This window comes from Phyllostomus hastatus, unplaced genomic scaffold, assembly GCF_019186645.2.
Source record: "Phyllostomus hastatus isolate PE091 unplaced genomic scaffold, TTU_PhHast_1.1 phas_scaffold_1674, whole genome shotgun sequence".
Classification (NCBI taxonomy): domain Eukaryota; kingdom Metazoa; phylum Chordata; class Mammalia; order Chiroptera; family Phyllostomidae; genus Phyllostomus; species Phyllostomus hastatus.
The window spans coordinates 9,500,972-9,509,523 of NW_025334011.1; the positions used below are offsets into that span (position 1 = coordinate 9,500,972).

The 8,552-nt window shown below is 40.6% G+C and overlaps 1 non-coding gene across 1 annotated transcript; it reads left to right on the forward strand.

Annotated features, from left to right (window-relative positions):
- The first annotated feature begins 2,165 nt into the window (after nt 1-2,165).
- LOC123831369 lies at nt 2,166-2,271 on the forward strand. The gene has a single exon (XR_006787892.1). It is a non-coding gene; the product is annotated as a U6 spliceosomal RNA (small nuclear RNA).
- Nucleotides 2,272-8,552: the final 6,281 nt, after the last annotated feature.

Sequence of the window (8,552 nt, forward strand, 5' to 3'; positions counted from 1 at the left end):
CTTTCAACGGCTTCCTGAAGTCGATCAGTAAAATCTATGTAAGCCTCAGAAGCACCCTGATGGATATCAACAAAGGAAGAAACCTCCCTAGTCTGAGAATCAGGCACAATTTTCATAGCTCTTAGGGCCATATGCGTGCACTGATCATAAGCAAGGGGAGGGAGTTGTGCCTGAGCCGCAGCCCTAACAAAATCACCAGACCCAATCAATATGGGAAGAGTAACAGGATTTTGCATTACTTTGTTCTTGGCTCCTTGGGCGCTGGCCCGTTGGCAATATTCCAAATACCAGACAGTGTATTGAGCTGGGGTTAAAACTGTCCTGGCAAGAGCATACCAATCACAAGGAGCCATTTTATAACTGTCAGTAATGGCTTGTAATAACCCGTTGGTATAGGGAGATCGGAGCCCATTTTCTTTAATGCTTCTCTTTAAATTGTTATACAAAGGGAAGGGGAGTGGCTCGTGGATGTTCTTTTGTCCCCTAATGATAATGGGGAAGGCAGATAAAGCCTCCCAGTCACCCTTCTCTGCTGCCTGGAGAAGGCACTTTCTCATGGACCTATCCAGGGATTTGCCTGAATTTTCTTGCTTTCTTGGTGGTGACTCATCTCGGGGGGAACTGCTCTCCCGTGGCTGTGACAAGCCTCTCTGTGGGAGTAAAGGCGGGGCCTCCGTAACCTGCTCTCTGGAATTGCACACAGTTTCACTCTCTGAATCAGATTCTTTTGAGTCTAGCTCTGCTTTCCTTGCCCAAATGGGCTCAGGAGTATCCCTGACCAGACTCCAGGTCTCAAAGGAGTGTGCACCAATAGATATACCGCCGTCTTGCAAAGATTTCAACCTGTCACCCACTTTTTCCCATACATCAATGTCCAGTGTCCCTTTATCAGGAAATGAAGGACAATATTTTCTTATAGATTGCAAAACTAGAAAGCCTTTCTAGAACTAGATGCCTTTCTTTCACCTTATACCTTGCTACCTTAAGAAGTTATTGTAATATACGCAGAACTTTAGATAAGTTAGAACCCATGTTTGCCTTTCAAAAGAAAAAGCTGCCTTTTATTTATTTTTAATTTTTTCTCGAATTCTTATTTTTCCTGCTTCTGCCACCTGCACTGGCCCTGCATTAACTAGCTAGGGAAAAAGTGTCCTGGATTGAAGTGTGCTGTTGGTGAAAAACAGTCAGAGAAAGGGAATCTGACCCCAACTCCGTTTATATGCTTTGGGTCCTCCCTTCCAGGGAGGGAGCTTGAAGCACCTCAGGCGATCAGTCTGTGCGCTTCCCAAGTAGCAAGATTACATTGTGTGGGAGTTCCCTGTAAGGAGATGATCCCAGACACCCCCTCGAGGTGCCAACTCACTTGGGAACACTCGGTTCCCCAGCTGGTGGGAGCTGGGGGGGGTGGGGGGCAGGGGGGGGAAGAAATGCCTTTTATCTTCCGAGCTTGGCGGATGCCAAAGCCCTCATTCATATAAACCTACAGCTAACATTTAAATCCTGGAAGCGATCTTCGGAGTTCCGTGGCAACCAGTACTCTCATAACGTACTGGCTTCCCTGATGCAGGCGGACAGAGAGAAAAAACAAGGATTGAAAAGTCGCTGCGACAAGCGGCTTTTTGCCAAAAACACATCACCTGATAGCTTTTTTCAAGGCAAACTGTTCGCTTTCTCTCCCAAATTTGAGAGCTAAGGTACTATTTACTCTATTATAGGCGGTCGCAAAAGAAAGGAGCGACCTTTAGAAAAAAAAAAAGACCTAATTCCCTGGAAATTTAAACTCATTCTACGACCTAATACGGGTTTGTCGGCCCTTACCTGGGCATTTTTACGCGTAAGTCCACCAGAGTTAATGCGTTTGTCCACAGCAGGGGCTCGAAGCCTCTGGCTTGGAGTGGTCCCAATTCTTGGTGCCCCCACATCTGGGTGCCAGCTGTGGCGGATACCGGCCAGCAGTATCCATCTCTGCTGGGGATGCTCATCAAAACATGAGAAAAACATACACAGAGACAACCAGGTCCTGTGGGGAAATAGGAAAGGAACGGCCACTCTCTCTAGTGGGGAGCACCTCGTCTCCATTCCCAAGCAGATTTTTATTGAGAATACAAACTTAGTTTGTGGATTCCCAGTCTAGCAGAAAAGATCAAAAGAAGTAGGTAACTTACGTGCTCGCTTTGGCAGCATATATACTAAAATTGGAACGATACAGAGAAGATTAGCATGGCCCCTGCGCAAGATGACACGCAAATTCGTGAAGCGTTCCATATTTTTCAGAGCCCTCCAACCAAAAGAAGCTAAATACACATTCTTTTCAAATGTACACGGAACATTCTCAAAGATAGACCACATGATAGGACACAAAAAAGCCTCAAGAATTTCAAGAAATTTGAAATCATACCAAGCATTTTCTCAGACCACAAGGGACTGAAGATAGAAACCAACCCCAAGGAAAAAAAAAAACACTCAAAATCATGGAGATTAAATAGCATACTATTAAACAATGAATGGGTCAAGAATGATATTAGGGAAGAAATCAAAAGGTTTCTGGAAACAAATGAAAACGAACTCACAACAACCCAAAACTTATGGGACACAGCCAAGGCAGTCCTGAGAGGGAAGTTCATAGCGATACACGCCCACCTAAAAAGGTTAGAAACATTCCAAACAAACAACCTAACCCTACATCTACAAGAACTCGAGGAACAACAACAAAGGCAGCCCAGAGCAAGCAGAAGGAAGGAAATAACCAAGATCAGAGCAGAATTAAATGACATAGAGACTAAAAGCACAATTCTAAGGATCAATGAATCCAAGAGCTGGTTCTTTGAAAAGATAAACAAAATCGACAAGCCTTTAAGCAGACTCATCAAGAAAAAAAAGAGAAGACCCAAATAAACACAATCAGAAATGAAAGAGGAGAGATTACAACAGATACCACAGAAATACAAAGGATTGTAAGAAATTACTACAAAGAGCTGTATGCCAAGAAATTTGAAAACCTAGATGAAATGGACAACTTTCTAGAAAAATATAATCTTCCAAAACTCAATGAAAAAGAAGCAGAAAGCCTGAACAGACCAATAACAACAAAAGAAATTGAAGCAGTAATCAAAAAACTCCCAACGCACAAAAGCCCTGGACCAGATGGTTTCACAGGAGAATTCTACAAAGCATTTAAGGAAGAGCTAACCCCTATCCTTCACAGACTATTCCAAAAAAATCCAAAAAGATGGGAGTCTCCCAAACTCTTTTTTATGAGGCCAACGTCATCCTAATTCCAAAACCAGATAAAGACACAACAAAGAAAGAAAACTTCAGGCCAATATCACTGATGAACATTGACGCTAAAATCCTCAACAAAATACTGGCAAACCGCATCCAACAATACATTAAAAAGATTATACACCATGACCAAGTGGGATTCATTCCAGGGATGCAAGGATGGTTCAATATTCACAAGTCAGTAAATGTAATACATCACATAAACAAAAGCAAAGACAAAAACCACATGATCATATCAATTGATGCAGAAAAAGCATTTGATAAGGTACAGCACCCATTCATGATAAAAACACTCGGCAAAGTGGGAATAGAGGGAGCATTCCTCAACATAATAAAGGCCATATATAAGAGACCTTCAGCCAACATCACTCTCAATGGACAAAAATTAAAAACCTTTCCATTAAGATCAGGAACAAGACAAGGCTGTCCACTTTCACCACTTCTATTCAATATAGTACTGGGAGTTTTAGCCACAGCAATCAGACAAGAAAAAGAAATAAAAGGCATCCAAATCAGAAAGGAGGAAACAAAACTGTCACTGTTTGCAGATGACATGATAGTATACATAGAAAATCCTATAGGCTCTACCAAAAAACTGCTTGACTTAATAAATGAATTTGGCAAAACAGCGGGATACAAAGTCAATATCCAGAAATCAAAGGCATTTCTGTACACCAACAATGAAACAGCAGAAGCAGAGATCAAGGAAAAAATCCCATTTGAAATAGCAAAAAGAAAAATAAAATATCTAGGAATAAACCTAACCAAAGAAGTAAAACACCTGTATTCAGAAAACTACACAACACTGAAGAAAGAAATCAAGGAAGACACAAACAAATGGAAACATATACCGTGTTCATGGATTGGAAGAATTAATATCATCAAAATGTCCATACTACCCAAAGCAATTTACACATTCAATGCAATTCCCATTAAAGTACCAATGGCATATTTCACAGACATAGAACAAACACTTCAAAAATTTATATGGAATTATAAACGACCCCGAATAGCTGCTGCAATTTTGAGAAAGAAGAGTAAAGTAGGAGGGATCACAATACCCAACACTAAACTATATTAAAAAGCTACTGTAATCAAAACAGCCTGGTACTGGCATAAAAACAGGCACATAGACCAATGGAACAGAACAGAGAGCCCAGAAATAAGCCCAAGTCTCTATGGTCAATTAATATTTGACAAAGGAGGCAGCAACATAAAATGGAGTAAAAATAGCCTCTTCAAGAAATGATGTTGGGAGAACTGGACAGCCACGTGCAAAAAAATGAAACTTGAGCACCATCTTACACCACATACAAAAATAAATTCAAGGTGGATAAAAGACTTAAATATAAAATATGACACCATTAAAGTCCTAGAGGAGAACGTAGGTAGGAAAATCTCAGATATTTCACGCAGAAACTTTTTTACTGACGTGTCCCCTAGAGCAAGGGACATAAAGGAAAGAATAAACAAATGGGACCTCATCAAAATTAAAAGCTTCTGCACAGCTAAAGAAAACAGTATCAAAATTAAAAGAGAACCAACTGTATGGGAAAACATATTTGACAATGACACCTCAGACAAGGGTTTAATCTCCAAAATATATAGAGAACTTACACGACTGCACTCTAGAAGACAAGAAATCCAATTAAAAAGTGGGCAAAGGACTTGAACAGACACTTCTCCAAAGAGGACATACAGAAAATCCAAAGACATATGAAACGATGTTCAATATCACTAGCTATCAGAGAGATGCAAATTAAAACCACAATGAGATACCACATCACACCAGACAGAATGGCCATCATAAACAAAGCAACAAACAACAAGTGTTGGAGAGGTTGTGGAGAAAAGGGGACCCTAGTGCACTGCTGGTGGGACTGCAGACTGGTACAACCACTATGGAAAGCAGTATGGAACTTCCTCAGAAAACTAAAAATGGATCTGCCTTTTCACCCTGCAATTCCACTGTTGGGACTCTATCCTAAGAATACTAAAACACCAATTCAAAAGAACCTATGCATCCCAATGTTCATAGCAGCACAATTTACAATAGCTAGATGCTGGAAGCAACCAAGATGCCCATCAGTAAATGAATGGATCAAAAAACTATGGTACATTTACACAATGGAATTCTATGCAGCAGAAAGAAGGAAAGAGCTCCTACCCTTTGCAACAGCGTGGATGGAGCTGGAAAACATTATGCTAAGTGAAACAAGCCAGGCAGTGAAAGACAAAAACCATATGATCTCACCTTTAACAGGAACCTAAATAACAAAACAAAGAAACAAGCAAAATATAACCAAAGACACTGAAATAGAGTACACGCTGATGGTGACCGGAGGGGAGAGAAGAGGGAATTTAAGGGGACAGTGGGAAGGGTTCACAGGAACAAACTTAAAGGACACATGGTCATAGACTAAGGGGAGGGTGGTAATGGGAGGGAAGTGGGGAGGGTGGGAGGGGGGACTGTATTGGGAGTAAAAAAAAAAAGAGAAAACTGTATTTGAACAATGATTAAATAATAATAATAAAAAAATCTAAAAAAAAAAAAAGAAGTAGGTGACTTACAAAGGTGCAGACAGAAGCCCTGCTGTGATTTTGGGCAGAGATTGGAGTTTTAACATTTGAAAGGAGTAATAGGGCTCAAAGGGCTGTTTTGGTTTCCTGTCTGTGCCTTCAAATTCTAATCTAATAACATCCTCCAGCAAACAGATCTCACAGGATCTTGCATATTCTATGTCCCAGGCCTGATTACCCTGGAGGTCCACTGTTTCTGGTGTGGGCTGCACCGCCCCTGCTATTTCCGCAGGCCTGAGTTAATAGAGAAGACAAAGGCAGCCAGGAAACTTGGATTACTCACTTCTAAGAACAAGGACTCAGGCTTTGACAAAGCCAAGGGGGCAGGGGTTGATGTCCATCACCCCTTCATTTCCATAGCCCTGAGTCTATTCCCAGAAGCCTCCATGTGATCATGCCTGTCTTAGGCGATTCCCTCCATGGGAAATCTTACCCGTCATTGGCTAACTGATCAAGCTTAGGAGGTTTAGGCACAGAACAGGCAGCGTTCATCCAGGGAAATAAGTTTTTGTCTCCTTAGTGGCTCCTGGTCCAGAGGTCTCTCATTCAGCCTAAGTCACGGGGGGTTACAGCTTCCTGAGACCAGGCAGGGCAGTTCCCAACAATTGTCAACAATGGATAGGTCTTCCAAACAAAGAATTGACAAAGATGTTGTGGCACTGAATGACCCTCTAGATAAAACTAACTTAAATAATATATATATGGGGTAAATGAGAACATAGAAGCAAAATATACATTCTTTTCAAATGCACATGGAATATTTTCAAAGATAGATTATATGATAGGGCACAAAGCAAGCCTCAACAAAGTCAAGAATATTGAAATTGTAGCATCTTTTCAGATCACAATGGCTTGAAAGTAGAAACCAACCTCAAGGAAAAAAACCCAAAACATTAAAATACATGGAGACTGAATAAAATGTTATTAAACAACGAATGAGTAAACAATGAAATCAAATAAGAAAGGAGAAATATTCTGGAAACAAATGAAAATGAACACACAACAGTCTAAAACCTATGGGACACAGCAAAGGCAGTCCTGAGAGGCAATTTCATAGCAATACAGGTCTTCCTGTTTTGGAATGGCAGTACCAGGTGGAGTGCGGCAAAGGGGGAAAATTGGGACAACTGTAATGGAATAATGAATAAAATATATGTAAAATAAAGTAATTATTGGTAGTTATGCTGTTATTGCCATTTTATTTTTTATTTATATATTTTGTCTTTTTAAAGAAGTCCCTGTAATATTTCTTATAATACTGGTTTGGTGGTGATGAACTCTTAATTTATTTCTCATCTTTATCTCTCCTTTGATTCTAAATGATATCCTCGATGACTAATCTTGGTTGTAGGTTTTTGGTTTTCATTACTTTAAATATTTTGTGTCAACCCCTTCTGGCCTACAAAGTTTCTGTTGAGAGATCAGCTGACAGTTTTATGGGCACTCCCTTGTAGGTAACTATCTGCTTTCTTCTTGCATTTAAGATTCTGTTTTTGTGTTTTGTCCTTAACCTTTGTCACTTTAATTTTGCTATCCTGGTGTGGGTCTCCTTGGGTTTATCTTTTTTGGGACTGTCTGTGCTTCCTAGAATGTATGGTTATTTTCTTTGCCAGGAAGTGGAAGTTTTTAGTTATTATTTCCCCAAGTAGATTTTCAATCCATTGTTCTCTCTCTTGTAATTCTTGTAACTCTATGGTACAAATGTTCTTATGGTTGATGTTACCCCAGAGCCCCTGTATGCTATCCTCATTTTTATTTGAATTATTTTCTTTCCTGGTTTGATTGTGTATTCAACTACTTTGTCTTCCAAATCAATAAATTGATCCTCTGCACCATTTAATTGGCTGTGGATTCCATCTAACATATTCTTCATTGCAGTTATTCTCTTACTCAGTTTTACCTATTTTTCATGGTATTACCTGTGGTTTTATAGTCTATGTCATTTTTTATGTTTACAGTCTTTGAAGTTCTCATTGAGTTCATCTAATTTTCTTTTAAATTTGTTGAGCATCCTTATAACTAATGTTTTGAACTGTATATCTGATAGATTGCTTGATTCCATTTTGTTTATTTCTTTTCTCAATTTTTTTTGTCCTTTCACTTGGAACATGTTTTTTGTCTCCTCATTTCTACTGCCTGTCTGTTTTTGTTTCTATGTATTAGGTATAACTGCTAAGTCTTCCAGTCGTGGCAGGGTGGCCTTATGTAGGTGGTGTTCTCTGGGGCCCAGTGATGTAGTCTCCCCAGCCACCTGAGCTGGGTACCTTATGGGTGTCCCTTGTGTGGGTTGTATGTGCCCTCCTATTGTACTTGAGCCTTGATTGCTGTTCCCACATCAGTGGGTGGGATTGACCCTCAGGCTGACTGGCTGTGATGACTGGTTGTGACTACAGTGGATGAGCTGTTGTGTTGGGGTATCAGCCTGAACCAGTGAAATTTGCTCTTGCAGGGCTCTGGTGCCTGCTGAGTCCCCTCTACCCCTTTGGATTTGTCATTTGTGAAGCTAATGGGGTGGGGCTCTGGTGTGGTCTGAAGCTTGTCACAGGGTGTGTCAGTTCTGGAGCCTTTTGGGAAGGACTCCAGTACAGTCCCACGTCAGCTGATGCTATATACAGCTGGAGCCAACTTTTAGTAGCTGCCTGTGGTTGGCTTGTAGGCTCCTGGGAGAAGTGTGCCATGATCTGAGGCTG